This window comes from Numida meleagris, chromosome 3 (assembly GCF_002078875.1).
Source record: "Numida meleagris isolate 19003 breed g44 Domestic line chromosome 3, NumMel1.0, whole genome shotgun sequence".
Taxonomy (NCBI): Eukaryota; Metazoa; Chordata; class Aves; order Galliformes; family Numididae; genus Numida; species Numida meleagris.
The window spans coordinates 13,481,134-13,498,175 of record NC_034411.1 but is presented as its reverse complement, the minus strand read 5'-3'; the positions used below and the strand labels follow the sequence as shown (position 1 = coordinate 13,498,175).

Here is a 17,042-nt window from a genome sequence, read left to right as displayed (position 1 = left end):
CGGCTGCCGGCTGAAAGGCGGCTCCCGAACGGCCGTGCCGAGGGGCCGGCTGCTCGTCGCAGCGCGCGGGGAGCGCGGTTACACAAAGCGAAAGGCGCGGCCGTGCGAGCGAGCCGTCCCTATGGCCGCTGTCCCGGGCAGCGCTGCTCCCGCCCCGCCGCACCTCGGGCGCTGCGTCCTCCATCCAAAACGCGGCACTCGCATCTCCTGCTGTGTTGGTGATCTCCCCGAGCGAGGGGCAGGCTCCGGGAAGAAATAAAAATATAAGAAGTGAAGGCTCTGTTCTTTGCCGTCCCCACCGTGATTGCAGCACATCCCCAGAGCTCGCAAGGTGCACGGCACGGACGGCATTTCACGCACCGCGCGCATCCCCGCACGGCTTAACACAACCGGCGGCACTGCTAGAAACCACGAGTAATGCTCCTGGAATTCATCCTCCGTGGAAATAAAACAACAGCACAAACTAAGAACACATCAGGGCCCGGCGCGCTGCCTGACCCAGGCGCGGCCCTGGGCCGGTCCCGGGGCCGCCCAGCGGCTCCCACCTCTCCCGGCACCCCCAGCCCCGCCCCTTCGCACCGCTTCGCCGCCACCGAGCGCGTACAGCCAGAAAAGGAGAGCCAAATGTTTTTTCCCGTTTAGCTCCCTCTCGAGCCCCCGGCTGCCGTTAACAACCGGGAAACGCCACTTTCGACGCAGGCGCTGCCGCCCGGCCCCGACCGCCCGCGCCCCCCACTGTCCCCTCCACCCCGGGCATCGCTCCAGCGGCCCCGGGAAGGGGAACGCGGCGGCCTCCTCCTTACCCGCTGCCCAGGACGGAGTCGCCGGCCAGGCAGGAGGCTGCGGCGCCCCGCGGGCTGGGAGCCGAGACAGGCCCCGACCCGGCCCGGCCCGGCTTGGCTCGGCGTGGCCCGGCCCAGCTCAGGGGCGGCACGGCTCGGGGAAGCGCAGAGGAACCGGGTCGGGCTGCGCCACCGGGCCTCTGCCGGCGGCACGAGGCCCTGCCCCGAGGGTCCCTTTCATCGGCGCAAAATAAGCTTTTTCCTGTACTGCTCACATCCCAGGAATTCTTCTGCACAATTTCCTCTTGTCTCGAAATTCAAAGAGCAGAAGTGGATGTGCGGAGCAGCAGCACCGCGGGAGCCGTTCCCCTGCCCTTACAGCCCCCTCTCCTTCCACTTCTGCCCTCTTCCCGCTTGCAATCAGTGTGCGAAGGAAAACTGCGAAACACGGCTGCTGGGGAACCTACAGGAGTTCTGTTGGACTCTCTAGCACACAGTTCATTTCTTCAAAGGGTGGAGGGCCCCTTTCAAAAGAAGAGAAGTATTTATTCGAACATTATTAATTTTAAACAGAAAGTTACTTTCTAGTGCTATTGTTAGAATATGGTCATATCTGTGCCAGTTTTTCTTAGAAGGTAGAATTCATCAAATACTGTGCAGCATTTCCAGGTTTGATTTTCACCAACTTTATTAAGGTCTACCGATGCCAGCTTTAAAATCACATCTGATAACCAGGTATTCCTAGTTTTTCCAGGAGGATAGAATCACAGAATATCCCGAGTTGGAAGGGACCCACAAGGGTTGGTAGAGAAGAAGGTTATCAAGTGTAGTCAACATGGGTTCACCGAGGGGAAATCATCCTTGACCAACATGGTAGCTTTCTGTGATGTAATCACTAGCTGGGTAGATGGGGGGAGAGTAGTGGATGTTGTGTACCTTGACTTCAGTAAGGCGTTTGATACTGTCTCCCACAATATCCTTGCTATGAAACTTAGAGAACATGGGATAGATGGGTGGACAGTGAGGTGGACTGAGAACTGGCTGACTGGCAGAGCTAAGAGGGTTGTGATCAGTGGCACAGAGCCTGTTTGGAGGCCTGTAACTAGCAGTGTTCCCCAGGGGTCGGTTCTGGATCTGGTCTTGTTCAACATATTCCATCAGTGACCTGGATGAAGTGATTGAAGTCCACCCTCAGCAAGTTTACTGATGATACAATGCTGTGAGGAGCAGTTGACACACCAGAAGGCTGTGCTGCCATTCAGCGAGACCTGAACAGAATAGAGAGTTGGGCAGAGAAGAACCTGATGAGGTTCAACAGGAGCAAGTGTAGAGTCTTGCACCTGGGGAGGAATAACCACATGCAGTACAGGATAGGGGCAGACCTGCTGGAGAGGAGCTCTGCAGAGAAGGACCTGGGTGTCCTGGTCATCAACAGGTTTGCCATGAGCCTGCAGTGTGCTGTTGTGGCCAAGAAGGTCAATGGTATCCTGGGGTTCATTAAAAAGAGCATGGCCAGCAGGTCAAGGGAGGTGATCCTTCCTTTCTACTCTGCCCTGGGGAGGACATGAGGCAGAAACTGAAACACAGGAAGTTCCAGACTAACAAAAGAAAGATCTTCTTTACTCTGAGAGTGATGGAGTATTAGAAAAAGCTGCCCAGAGAGGTTGTGGAGTCTCCTTCTCCAGAGATATTTAAGACTTGTCTGGACACTACCTGTGTGACCTGCTGTAGGGAACCTTCTTTAGCAGGGGGGTTGGAATAGGTGATCTCCAGGGGATCCCTTCCAACCCCTGCAATATGGTGATTGTGCAATCACTGAGTCCAACTCCTGGCTTCACACAGCACCACCCAAAATTCAAACCCTATGTCTGAGAGCAGTGTCCAAATGCTCCTTGAACTCAAGCAGCTTGGGGCCGTCACCCTGTTCCATGCCCACGACCCTCTGATGAAGAACCTTTTCCTAATACGCAGATTGACTCTCCTCTGGTAATAGCTCTGTCCTGCCTTTCCTGAAGAAATGAAAGTGCAGAACTCAACCCTCCACCAGCTGAAAAAAAAAAGATGGGGGAGATGAAGATATGGAAGACTGGGGAAATGTCTCTGGTAGCCCCAAAGCTCAAAAAACAATTACTAGAAGATCTTCAGTTCTTCCCTTCCAAAGTTGACTTCACCAAAAGAGGTCCCTGTGGAGGCCTCATGCCTCTGCATATGCCAAGGAGCCCAGGCTCACAAGGACAACTCTCCCTGTTGTTTCCAGCACTGTGCTGGCTGGAAAGCCCTGGTAGAGATCCACAGCCATTTGGCTTACATCAGAAGCATAAACTTGTGAGTTTCTTAGCAAGATCTTAAGCCAAGGTGATTTGGGCGTAAAATAGGCTTTCTTGCTCCGCAGCATCAACCTTCCAATCTCCAAAAGGGAAGGCACTGCTAAAAGGGCAACCTATCAAAAGGCTGAGGTGCACTGTTTGACAGAGATGGGGCCTCCTGGGGAACAGGTCTTGGGGGCATCTGATGAGAATGTGAGTCACTGATGTGTGGCCTAGGTAAGCCAGGGCTGATTGATTTCCATGGCATAAGAAGCTTGTGAGACTGTTCTAGGAGTTCTTATGTGGCCTGAAAGCCATCCCAAAGCAGACCAGATGGGCTTTTCTAGAAAGGGAGTTCAGACAGGCTTCAGAAAACCCAATAGCATGAAGCGTGATGAGCAGTGACAGATATGCACAAGGCAGCAAGGATTTCTGTCAGCGCTGAAGGATAGCATTTACAACAGCACCCTGCAGGACTCTGTAAGGGACCATAGCATTTTCTTCAAAGGAGGCCACCAAAATTGCCAAGTCTTTCTAAAAACCCACAGAGCTATGGAAAGACCAAGCTGCAGTATTGGAAAACTGACCCTAGGGCAAGCTCTCACCTCACTTCACCCTCTGCACCTCTTCAAAGTTCCTCTGGAGAAAGGAGTTCCGTCAGCGAAATGCAGCACAAGGGCTTGGAAATTGACTTAATTACCAACAGGATAATTGTTGTATTATTCTAAGTAATACCAATGCCTTCTCATCCATGATTTGGAGTGTTTCTAGATTGGAATTGCCAGAGGTGACAAGATGCCATGCTCCAAAAATGATAGGAAGCATGGAAAAGTGGGATGGAGGATCGGACTGCAGGTACTGTAACTGCACATATGTGAAGCTATCAAGATCAGTGACAGCTCCTATACAGCAGAAGTTCCAGTTTTTGTGTAATGTATCCAAAATTCTTTGTAAGGCATCATCTGTCCATTTTGGCTTCTCTGCATTTCAGTGTTGCTGAACTTTCCCTCACATTTTAAAGAGAAAAAGGAAGACTATTCTTTTGTAAATTACTTTCATTTATTCTAATATCTTCTCTGAAAACCAAGCAATCCTGACCTTTTGTTCTATTAATGGGAAATATTATTCTGGATGTCTGAATTTGCAATGGAAGTGCTCAACATAGTTTTCGCTACAAACAGATTGTTCTATTTAATGCTATTACAAGAATTACACTCAGAAAAAAATGGTCATTCCATATTTAAAAGAAAAAAAGCCTATTTTTATCTAAATAAAAAAAAATCCAATATCCCATATAGTTGTGTTTGAGTGTTCACCATTTCAAACCAAGTAAAAAGTTGGCAAAACTATGCTCCCAATGATTTTTACATTTATAATACACTATTTGACCTTGTGGTTTGTTACCTACCACCTTCTGATAGAATCTTACTGTTCTCATTTCCATCTCAATAATACATAAGGGACAATGATGTTTCATGGAGGCAGGATTTGAGAACTGGCTTTATAATGATGCTGAGGGTTTCCTCTAAGGTTCAACAAAGCTACTGACATCTTCACTATTACTCAGTCTTCTTTTAACCAGTGGATTTGTTTTCTGTTCCAGTCACAGACCTACTAAAGATCATAAACTCATGGATAGCATCAAAGGCCTATTCAAGAAAATATGAAGTAAAATCACTGCAAGGAAAAGGAAGTGATGGAAAGGAAGCAATCAGAGAAGCATAAAAACGAAAAAAAGAAAAAAAAAGTATATCCTATGTAATTCAGGTGTATTACTGCCAGCAATTTGTGCTGCCCCCGAAGGCTGCTCTAAGCCCACATTTATGTATAATGTTCCATAAGAAGGATTAAGACTGCCTTTACCAAGGGCACATATCAATCCCTGCAAATGCTCCATCAGGAGAGGCCCCGCTGTGTTGCTGTGGCACCGGCACCAAGCTTGCATCAGGAGGACCCATGGCCAAGGATACCTGGAACAAAGCTGATACAACAACAACTGCAAACAAAGCAGGCCCAACCGTAACTTAAACAACTACAATAAAATAAAGAATCCTAGACTTGGGCTTTGCTGCAAAGCTGAAGCTTCCCCTGGTGTATCAGAGCAGGAACAATGCAGGACACGGCAGTGAACATTTCCCCTTTCTGAGTCAGCATGAGTGACACATGTCTGTAATGCACGGTGCTGCGTGTCAAATCCTGGCACTGTGCATATGGCTTCTGGCAGGGGAAAAAATAAATCACGCCTATGCTGTTTTATATTTAGTCTCAAGTGTGATTTGGGGGAAATTGTCACAGCATATTGGCAAAATGGGCTTACAATTGCTCAACTACAGTGGTGGGAGAGAGGCTCCTTGCTGCTCTTAGAGTGCCGAGGCAGGAAGGTACAGTAACTCACCTGCACCCCATGCAGTGTCTGGAGAGGGGCTGGCAGAGGGGCTTGGTGGCAGCAGCCAGCTGAGAGACACCCCAAATGGAGGCAGCGTGAGCCAAATGGCCATCAGCGCTGGAACCCCAGAGAGCTCTGGATCCTGACATGATGGGTGGAGCCAACGAGACACCAGATACCCAGTGTGGAAGCTTCTCTCTGCAGCAAAGTCAGCTGAGCTACCTGAAGGAGGAGACCAACTATGTAATGCCTTCCACTGGAAATACACATATACACATACAAATACCCCAAAGGTTCAGAGATGCATTTTCCTTTTGGCTTTCTCTTACACAGTGGCATGAGTCAGAAATATCACCCTCAACTCATTGTAGGTGCACTGAGGTAGAACTGATGCAAAAAATAGGAGGGTAAAAATGCAGCGTCCTTCTCCCAGAAAAAAACAGAGCACGGGATTTATATATACCCATTTATATATGCATGTATAAAAACTTCTCTGCATTATTCATTTAAAATTTAACAATTTTTAATTGAAATTGGCACAGGCTGCCCAGGAAAGTGGTGGAGTCACCATCCCTGGGGGTGTTCAACAAACATGTAGATGTGGCTTTTAGGGATGTGGCTTAGTGGGCATGGTGATGATTGGTTGACGGTTGGACTAGATGACCTTAGTGGTCTTTTCCTATCTTAGTGATGCTATGACTCTGTGAAAAAATGATTGATAGCACTGAACATTATAGCCTAACCTGCACTGTAATAATATAAGAAATAGAAATAACCCCCTACAAATGTTAGATGAAGCCAAGCCACTGAAGTGACCATTTAAACAATGTGTTTCTCCTCTGCATGAACATAAAGATGTTACTTCCTTCAGATAAGTCAAAATGGAGAAAACATTTGGGGACTGGAACCAAAGAGATAAAGGGCTGTTTTACTTTTCCCAGTACGAGCCTTGATAAGAATTTGGTGACTGGAGAGAGTCTGCAGTGGTCAGCAGACCACTTCACATGCAGAATGAGTTTTGATAATTGTACTCTTCCCCTTAACACTGTATATCCATCATGTTTGAGATTATACTGTGTTTTAAATTGGAAGACACTAACTAATGTGTTTCTTACTTTGCTTGTGCACCTTGACATAGATCAGCATTAAAATTAGTCATGTAGTAGAGGTGTCAGTCATCAATTTGGAACATCAAATGAAAAGTGTTAAGTAATTTCAAATTTAACATGCAGATTCTTAAACAAGTATGCTAACAGCATATCCTGATCATAGGTGACAAAAGAGCACTAGGCACCAGTGAATAACTATCAGTTGTTCCTTTGGAAAATAATTTAAAAGCCCAAATGAAAAAGAAGATTAATTTAAATAATCAGTTTTGCATTTCCTGCTAGCTGATTTAAGTCATGATTAAAACTGTTGATTAAAGTCCCTTATTTTAAATCAGTGCCCCTTAACGAGAGTGCAAGCCTATGAACATAAGCCCATGATAGCAATAAAAGACTCTTTGGAGAAGAAACAGCTTTCATAGAATACTTCCAGGACTGAAAGCCCACCGTCCTTCCTTCGCAAAAAGAAAAATGAATCTTACTAAGCTGAGCAATTTTTCTCCCTTAAGCTCTTAACATTGTAAAAATAGTAGGAATATAACAAGAAGACATAGGATATTCATAACCTTATTATCCAGGTACGACTGAACTCGGAATCCCTTTCATTAGCTGTTGGAGTTGGAAGATGAAGTACGGATGGAATAATGTAAAAGTCAGGTTTGAGTTCCCTGAATATTGCAGATGAACATCCTGCCCAGCTGTTCAGCCTGTTGAAGTCTGCAAGCTGTTGCCTGGGAAGGACGGCCGAAACGTGCAGGGTGAACAGGACCATGATGCCTCAAGCACCACACTGCTTCTGTCCAACCCCTGGACTCTCTAAAAATGGTTCTTAAGGGCAATATATCTGGTCCCAAACAATTATTCTCATAGTCCTTCCTCAAATCTCATCTGAGTTTAAGATGTCTTTATTCGTCTTATCAGTCAAAATCCAAGCATGAAAGCATTCATAGTGAAGTTACAGCAAATGCAGAAAACTATTTCAGTTAGGGCAGTGTGGATACCATCGGCCTGATGTGGGCTCTTCCCTGTAGACCTGTCAATGGTTTACGGCCTGGTTCGGCCCGGTTCCTTGACTAATGGGGCAAGGGGACCCACAGACCCACGCCCCGGGAAAGGGGGAAGGGGAAAAGGGGAAACGGTAGGGAGATGGGCCTAAAAACAAAACAGCAGCAACGATCTGAGGAGGAAGGTTAATTTACCAAATAAGATACTGGAATGCAAGATAACACAATGTAACACAATATAATTGGAATTGAGGCTAATAAATCAAATAAAATGAGAGTGTCCAAAAACCGAAGGCCTTACCCTAATGCTGAAGGCGAGACGGTTAGGGAGCACACACACTGCCGCGACTAGCAGAAAGGGAAAAAGGGCGTATCGTGATTTGCAAACAGTTTTATCTTTCCCTCTGAACGGAAAACGCAAACAGAACAGTGAACAGTCCTCTGGGGTATGTAGTTCTGCTTCTCTTCTGACACACGTATACCCAGAACTATCGACGATGCACGGAACTGGAGCACTAACTCTTTAACTCTCGGTGCACTACATGATGTTATGATGTGGAATACCGATACCAAAATCATAAAACCATGACAAGTCCTAATGCAGATCGCTTCCCATTCCTCTTGACTTCAGGAGATGTGGGATTGTTCACTGCAGGGAATGCACTGGTACAACCCCATGGCCCCTCTCCAAGTTTGTGGGGCTGGCAGCAATCTATTTCTGTGCTGCCCAGTGCTCTTCCTGTGCTCCCAAATCCCAAAAGGGACCTCTGCCCCTCTGGAAATCATATGAAGGCGTAAAAGCCTAGAATGTGACTTTACCTGCACTGAGACCAGACATCAAAAGACAGGCAAAGAGAAGAGGTATTGAACATCATAATGGTAGCTGTAAGGCTACGGTGTATTTCTGAGGCATGATTTCTGGAATGCCTCACATTGGTACTGCCAGTAACCTGACTGTTCAAGTACCAAGAGATATACAAAGACCATTGCTGTTCCAGCACACAGGGTAACCCTGGGCCGTGCAAGGGGCTTCAGTGCTGCAGCATGCTCTGACCACAACTGCAGTGGTGCCAAGGCTGCTTCAGGCTCCAATCCCTGCTACAACTGCTGGAGCACAGAGCCCTGTAGGCCCTGGCACCTGCATGCAGGAGCTGTGCTGTCATATCTGTGGGTGCTGCGCAGACACTGTCTTGGGGACCTCTTGGTCTTTATGATAAAGCTACGGTAATCCACAGATACATTTATTTATTGCTTTTATTCTTCCAGCATTTGTACTATCCACCTTTGTGTCACACTGCCCTGCAAATCTGCTTCCAAAAGGCTGCCTTTTTTCTTCTAAAAGCATTTCCACTGCTTAGCAAGATCTCAGAGCCCTTGACTTTGCAGCTGGCAAAGTTTACAACATGTTTACAATACCCTGCATAATTTGGCTATGAGATAATGTATAGCATAGTCCTTCAGTGTTGCACAGTGGGAGAAGAACAAGTGAAAAAAAAAAGAAAAAAAAAAGGGTGATGGAAAGCCAAGAAAAACAGATGGTAGCAAGCTCTTCAAGGGGCAAGAATGAATAAATAACTGCAGATTTTTTTTTTTGCCAAAGAAAAATATATTATCAAATAAATAACACAGGTTTTCAGAAACGCAAACTATATTGAATGTGCATTTTTTCCAGTATTAAACAATGTCACTTCATCAAGACTGATGGTCTGTACTGCACATGTTTCCCTAAATGAAACAGAGAGAAGCAAACTAGCATTTCTCGGAAAAGTTCTTGTTAGACCCGAGGGCTACATTTCATGCTTCCTGGAAAGCTATCTGACAGATAACATGTCAGATCTTTTGCAGGTGTAAGGCAGAGTGGCCTGGACTTACCATGCCATTTAGCAGCATTATATCTCTGACAGTCTCTGTCAGATCTGCCATTCTTAGCAAAACTTCTCAACTTTCTGGGGTACTTTCCTGTTCTGCTATCAGAGCCAGAAGAAACTGTACCTACTTAATACCCCATGCACTCTTCTAAGATGATTAATGGGTTGATTTTTTTCTTTATTTTTCACCACATCACGTCGAGCAAGAGGGGGAGAGAGTTGCTTAAAAATACCCAAGTATATAAATAATCTTACTTTCTTCCAGCAAAATATTTTCCCCCTCTTTTTAAGTCACCCAGAGGAAGCCAAGCAACATATGGGATGCATGAAAATTGCTCTCCGCCAATCTGTCAATCCATTTTAGTGATGCCGTGTATCAACCCCAGCGCTGTTATTAACAGTGTTCCCTGCGCAAGGGCTGCCAACTGGCCTGCAGTCAGCTATTCGCCATGAGACAAACCATCTCTGCTACACTGATCTATGGGCCTGCAGAGCAAAAAGCTGCAAGGCATCAAATCTCACATGGTTTTGCTCTGTAGCCATGGTGCAAAAACAATCTCTGCCGCATCGCTGATGCTTGTTTGCTCACCTGCTGGCGGCAAGGGAAGGCAAGTGAGCAGGCATCTAGCAAAGCCTTTTCTGTTAACCAGCCTCAGCAGTGGGTTAGAGAGCAGAAAACATCACAGGCTGGAAGGAGCCGCAGCCCCTGATAAAGGGCAACAACCTCTTGACGTGGCAGCTGTGGAAGAGGGCAGTATCCTCAAGCCTACAAAGTCATTCCTCAGGGCTATGGCAGGAATGGTAGGTTATGGAATAACACTGCAGTGGTGCAAATCTCCTGGTGAAACTCTATGTAACAAGGAGGCTGCTACCAACCTGAAGCAGAGCAGATCTGAATTCCCAAAGCACCATCACACCTGAGCACTTAGAAACTACTGCACCTTCCTTGCGTGCATGAAATGAGGAGGCTTTATTTTTCTTTCTGTTTCAGGAGATCTGGACTCACAGGGTTGGCTGCCTATAAAACTTAAAATGTCTTCTACCAGCACTTCAATAAATCACAATGCTCAGGATATCTCTTGGAAGCCAGAAACAGCAATGGGAAAGAAGGGTCAACCTCATTGTGTAACCGCTTTTCCAGAAGCAACACAAGCTTAGTTATGCCCACAACACTGCTGATTATATTTTCATCCAAGCTCCTTTTTCTGTTCCACCCATGCGAATTTGAATGCTACCACTTTAGTTTTTAACTCCTGCTGACAGCAGAACATGAGTCCCTCCTCAAAACTATGTGCGTCCATGTTCTGGCACTAATTGCTTTTGCTAAGTAAAAAGAATCCTCTCTAAAAATCCTAGTCCTTATGAAGCAATGAGCCTGCAGGTGAGCCTCCCAGATGCCAGCAGCTTGGGCTCCTCACCCAGCAGGTACCAAGTATTCCTCCCTCTAGCTGTAGCTCCAGAAGAACACTAGATAGACCCTGGTAGTTTTGGGGGATCAGGGGACCTGGAATTTGCAGCAGTGCAGCTGGGTTCATACATCTGTGCAAAGTCAGTAGGGTCAGAGGCTGCTCCTTTCGAAGCTGGACAGGTTTCAAAGGGACACGAGCTGTCAGAAGAAGCTACTGTTGGGAACATCTCCAGCTCCCACCCCAAACTGCAAACTAAAATACTTCCTTTTGTTAGAGCATATGGCCAAATCCTGAGTCCTACACATGGTTTAATGCCAAGAGTGACTATTTGGCATCCTGCACAGCAAAGAAGCCATTGGGAGTTGTGCCCAAATGAGAAGAGGGGCTAAGGCAGGCAGCTTGTCCCACTGCCATTTCAGATTGTGCTGCATTTCCCCAGGGTGCCTACTGACAGACGTGTCACTTGGCCCTGATACTGCCCAGTCACTGCCGTGTCCCTAGCTTAGTCCAGCTCTTGCCATTCTGTGCTCTCACCAGTCACTTCATCTGAGACAATGTGTGTTTGGATTTCACCCTTACGCTGCAGTGTACAAAAGACTGCACTAAGAGTATTTTGCAACCCAAAGCATTTCTCCATGATGTATTTTTTGCAGTACTGGGTAGGCTAATATTGTAGAATAATATAATTGCAGTCGCCAGGTAGAATATTTTCTATAGCTCTTTTGACATTATCATTACTCTGAATATATTCTCTCTTCCTTAAGCTTCCAAAATTACACTGATCAAAGCAACCTGCATTTATATACTGATGTGCTCCCGCATTCAAGAGATTTGCCAAGTGCTAAATATAAGTTTTCTCACTCTAGACAAAATCAAATTCAAATTCCAGCTGCCTCTGCTAATATGCTGCAATGGTTTAGCAGTACAAAGCCATTGTTGTAGAAGCAGACACCGAAGATGATTATATTAAACTGAAAGAGGAATTGGTATCAGCATGAAATTACTTTGCTGGAGATCCCAGTGTTCATTTCCTTCCTCTGACACCTTGGGTCCTTTACAGTTGCTCCAGACGAGGCAGTGGCTTTGCCAAGGCCTCCCTCCCTCCCCAACAGGGCGCTGACCTAAAAATCAGCTTAAAGCAGCACTAAAATTCCCAATGTAAAGAACTTTCTAATTTCAATGGCACCAACAGAGATGATGGAATTTAAAGCACACATCATCAATTAAAAAGATGTTATTCTCTCACTCTTCCCCATTAGCTGTCATTCTTGGGCATCATCTTCATGCTGCAATTTCACTGATAGCCACACACATGAGATACCTGCTGCAAACGGATTTCTCTGGGCTATGGCACACACGTACAGAGGTTTGCCAAGATACCTTGTTCTCTCCCTGCAGCCCTTCTGCTGGCACCACTGAGCACAGATGCAGACAGCACCAGGTTCCTTGCTGTTCTTGCCTTGCTAATGTCAGCTGACCTAATTTAGAAACCAGACGGAGATCCCTGCTCATATTTGGAATACAGAACAAACCAGCTCTGGTCCTCAGAGACTTACACACAGGCACTTTCCAACCACGGAGAGGATTTTCACAGTTTGAAAGGCTAGGGTTAACACAGGTGCTCAGCAACATCGAAACTAAAAGGACAAAGTGCAGGAACAGGCATCCCAGAGCAGTGGCACAGTCCCTAGCAAATAAGCCACTATCCAAATCCCATTCAGTACAACACAGCCCAGGAGGGAAGAAAAAAAGGCTGACAGTCCCACGGTTGTGCATGACTGCCAACATGGAGCAACAAGAGCACAGTGCGTGGCACCTCAGTCCTGTGGCCTCTGAGCACAGGAGCCAGGTTCCTGCACACGGAGCATCCTCTGCCCTGCTCCACTGGTAGATGTGCCCACACTGTTTTGGCACAGCAGAGTCCCCTGGGTGTGGGCACCGATGGCATGCTACTGAAATCACAGTTTGCGTCAGCGTGGCCAATTGTGGAGGGGAAAGAGAAAAACACTGTCCCTCAATTCAGCAATAAATAGCAAAGGGAAGGGTTAAGGTCTTTAGAGGTATTTATCTAATTCCTTCTGAGATCATGCAGTGAATGCTTTAAAGAGGATCTTAATGAAACTGTTTGTCCTGTGCAAAATTCACACTGGGAACTGTAAGTAAATCAGGATAGCTCTTTACTCTGCTGCAGTGATCAACAGAATCAGTGATTTAAACAAAAGGGTGCCAGGCTCTTGGCAAATCTGTTATTACATTGCTTTCCTTTCTGCTGCACTGTTCATATTTACTTCAGTGATGTCTCTTTCAGAGGATGGATTCATACAGAAGAAGGACAGGGCTTTACACTCATCCCCAGCCAGAAAAGGATCATGGAGATAACAAAGACCTGCAAAAGGAGATCCAGAGGATCTGAAAACTGAAAGCAAAGGCAAATGCAGAGGACTGAATTGATTGTAGTAAACGGATCATGCTTGAAAACCAAGGTGACAAGCCACGCATGCAAGGCTGGGATGGTGCAGCTCAAGCACACGGGGCAGCATGCCAAGGGGTATTTGGACAGTATTGTCCAAAGGGAACTTTTAGAGAGAGCAACCAGGAAGGCAACATGCAGCAGAGCCTGAAGCTCCTGTTTCCCAATCTGAGGTAGGTCAGTCTGGTGATGCTTGCCTGTCACTGCTGCTGTTGCCACCCTGGTTTCCCAAGCCTGGCCACTATCACATGGCACAGGGATGCTACAGGGAGCTTACAGGTGTGCCGAGCATGCCACCACCCTTCATCTTGGCTACAGAGGGAGATGGAGGATACAAAGAAGGATGCAAGATTTGATGCCAGAAATTCCTGAGTAAATAATGCAGTTTTAATTTTGAAATGGTGAACCTGTCGGGAAGCTGATCCTCATTTGATCTGAAGCAGCTGCCTCCTGCCAGGTAAACACACAGACCCTGAGCTCACTTGCAGCTGTGGCAATAACTCAGGCCAGCTGGAAAAGCCAATAGGGTGCATTTCTCCAGCAGTATCTCCCAGCAGAAATATGCCTCAGCTGATATAAAGGCTTTACTTGTACTATATCTGTAGAGAAACCCCATGTTTGTAGGGATTTGGCTTCAAATAAACAAACAAGAAAGAAGTCAAACCTTGCTGAAGAGGCTGGGTTCGGCATACTCAGCACAAACCACAGAAAGTTACAGTCCAGCCCCAGGGAACTGTAATTTATGCAATAATTACAGGTGTCCTCACATGGCTGCAGGCCAGCTCACCTCCGGGCAGCACAGGGCTGGCCCTACACTGGCATGCTTGTCATCAGCATCTCCCCCTTTGGCTAAAGGCCTGCTTAGTTTGCTACAGAAGAAACATAGTGAGAGCAACAAAAAAGACAGCTGCAAGAAAACTCTCACCTTTTGTCACCTGCCCAAGCCATGTTTTACACATTTCTCTCCTGCAGGAAACCACTTATGGCTTGAATATGGAAACACACTTTTCTGTGGGATTTTCTTTCTTCAGCTAAGTATACTTCAGACATGTGGTTGGTAAAAGGAGCTGCAAACAAGGATGAGGACCAAGCTCAGGGCTGGTGGTGTCACGCTGTTCTCTCTCACCCAGCTCCCCAGCAGATAGTAATCCAGATGTGATTACTCTCTCTAGGATCTTTAAATCCAGGCTTTGAGGATTAAGGAGTCCCCCCTTTCCAAATAGGGGAATCCTCCCTTAATCCAGTCCGGCTGGCACAGCAACACTGGGGAAAAACAGCATTTTCTGGGGGATGTGGTCCTGCCTCTTCGTATTTCAAAGCCTTTTAGGAACACCATGACCAGCTGGCCATGGCTTGAGAGCTCTTCAGCATCACTCCAAAGGCAGAGTCTGATTGCAGACCACACCTCATAGCCAGCACCCTCCTTTCCCCCTTGTCAGGTGCTGGTTCAGGGTTACCTTGGGTCTTCTATCCCAAGTACAAGCCCTTCTAAGCCTTGCTGCTCTGCTGGGTTCTCTGGAAACATTCCTTCCACACACCATGCAGTCTATGGGCTTATCTTTACTGCTCAGCACCCAGTGGCTGAAGCAAACAGAAACAAAAACTGAGGAAAAGTGCCAGCACAATAAAGATACAGTCTTGTCCTTATCACATATTCACCTCTTACAAGTTTTCACCACTTTCAACCTGCATTTCATTGGCATCCAAACACTGCAGCAAGGCAAAGCCCTACTGCTTTCTCACTCCTACTTGCAAACATCCCTTTCTCTCTGTGGATAGCTTTTCTGGGGGTCTGTGGGCACTGTCACCCACCCACCCAGCCACACTCCAAGCTTGTCCCAGTCCCCAGTCCTCCACCCCAGCTCATCCACAGGCTCTCATACACCAATTCCAGTTTCAGACTTTATTTTTTCTATCGATGGGGCTGGCTGAAAGAGTCCCTTACCTGCTGTGCCTTTAGTTTGTGGGACAGCCAAGAGGAGACAAGAATATTGACAGTGTAGAGCTGTGTCACCCTAAACCTGGAAATTCACTCCCCCAGCTTCCAGGGTCATACAACTCTAAGAAAGTCAGATTCACTCTTTTAGAAGTTAAAATATATTCACGACCTATATAAGAGTGTTTAAAATGTATTGAAGGCCTGTTTACGCAGCAGGAGAAAACCTGACTCTTCAGGATCTAAAACCTGAAAATAAACAACCCGTGTTCTAACATCAGCTATGAAAAGCGTCTTGAAATATAACCTGCTTTTATGACTTTGGGGTGCTGCTTGCGGAGGCTGGAGCACGCCGCAGCACTGCCTGCCTCAGGAGCTCCCTCCAGCGTGGCGAGAGGCCGCTCGGGCTCTTCCCGTGCCGCTGGGCTCAGACCCATAGCAGGTCGAGCTGCAGCCCTTCTCAGCCCATTGCCGCTGGAGGTACAGAAGGCAGAGGAGAGCTCAGTGGATACCCCAGCACTGCCAGCCACGTTGATTTAAGCCCCCATTAGCAGAGGGAATCACCAGCCCAGAGGCAGAACACCCCTCATCTCACTGATTTATGCCTCTTCATCTGCAGCAGCAGGGATGATTTTTCTTTTTAATCCGTTTTCACTCTGTCATGCTCCAGCTTAGCGAGTGTGCTTTGCTGGGGGAAGGGAGGTTTGATTTGATTTGTGCCAGAGCCGGGAACAAAGACGCAGAAAGCAATCACTCTCTCTATTGCTTGAAGCCCGAGTGGGGAAGGGAGTTCAGAACCAGCTGGCTTTTTTCCTTTTTCCTCCTTATTTTCATAAGGGTTTGCCCAGCTATGTTTGCACATGGCACTAATAGGCACTCAGAGGCAGCAGCATCCCTTTAAGCTTTGAACTGCCGTTTGCAGAAAGAAATGTTCATCCCTACAGGCTCATCGTCATGGCAACGAGAAATCCCCCTCATATAAGGGTACCGCTGCCAGAGAGGCGCTTCGCTTCGCCAGGGACTCGTCCTGGGGGATGCAGCCCTGCTGAAGGCAGGCACGCAGGCAGCCTGTGGCAGGAGGTGGCTGGGGAAGGCTGAAACCCTGGGGAGCAGCACTGGGGGAGGACAGCTCCACTGCGCCACTGACTCAAGGAGAACACGGGGGTGGCTGAAGTTCTGCTAGCTTTGCCATCCAGTTGTGCCAAGGGGGAGATAATGGCAGTTACGCCTTCAGATAATCACAGGTAGTATCTGGGGACTTTGAGAGTTACCGAACTAGAGTTTAATCTAGCCTGTGCTGCCCAGGCACGGTGACACTGCACAGAGTCTAGTGCTAGATCTCAGTGGCTCCAGAAAATCAACACACTTTCTCTTCCAGTCAACACTGAAGAATCAAGTCTGGGTAGATTTAGCTATTTAGCTCACGCAGAAAGTCTCTGGCTCTCTGGGGGTGCAGGTACTCTGTACTTGCAGTTTGGCATTTTGCCGCTAAAGTCTCCTTCCACAAACCTTTTCGTTTAAAAATAAATACATTAAACAAACACATACAACTGTTAACACAATACCAATTTGACATATTATTATAATTGCATAAATGATGACAGTTGTGATATTACTGATTATACATCTGCTCTGCCAGAGCCTCATATTTTGCATACTCCTGCTTCAGGCACACAGAGCCATGCATCTTTGCCCTCTACAGAAGGTTTGAAGCCTCAAGGAGCTGCAAGCTGCAAATGTACAATTTTACTAAGGTATAATTTTGGACACCTCAA

General features: G+C 46.8%; 1 protein-coding gene across 3 annotated transcripts in view; it reads right to left on the bottom strand.

Moving 5' to 3' along the window:
- The window catches only part of PAK5 (p21 (RAC1) activated kinase 5), a 169,984-nt gene that overhangs the window by 92,456 nt on the left and 60,486 nt on the right, over positions 1 to 17,042 (bottom strand). The window lies entirely within an intron of this gene.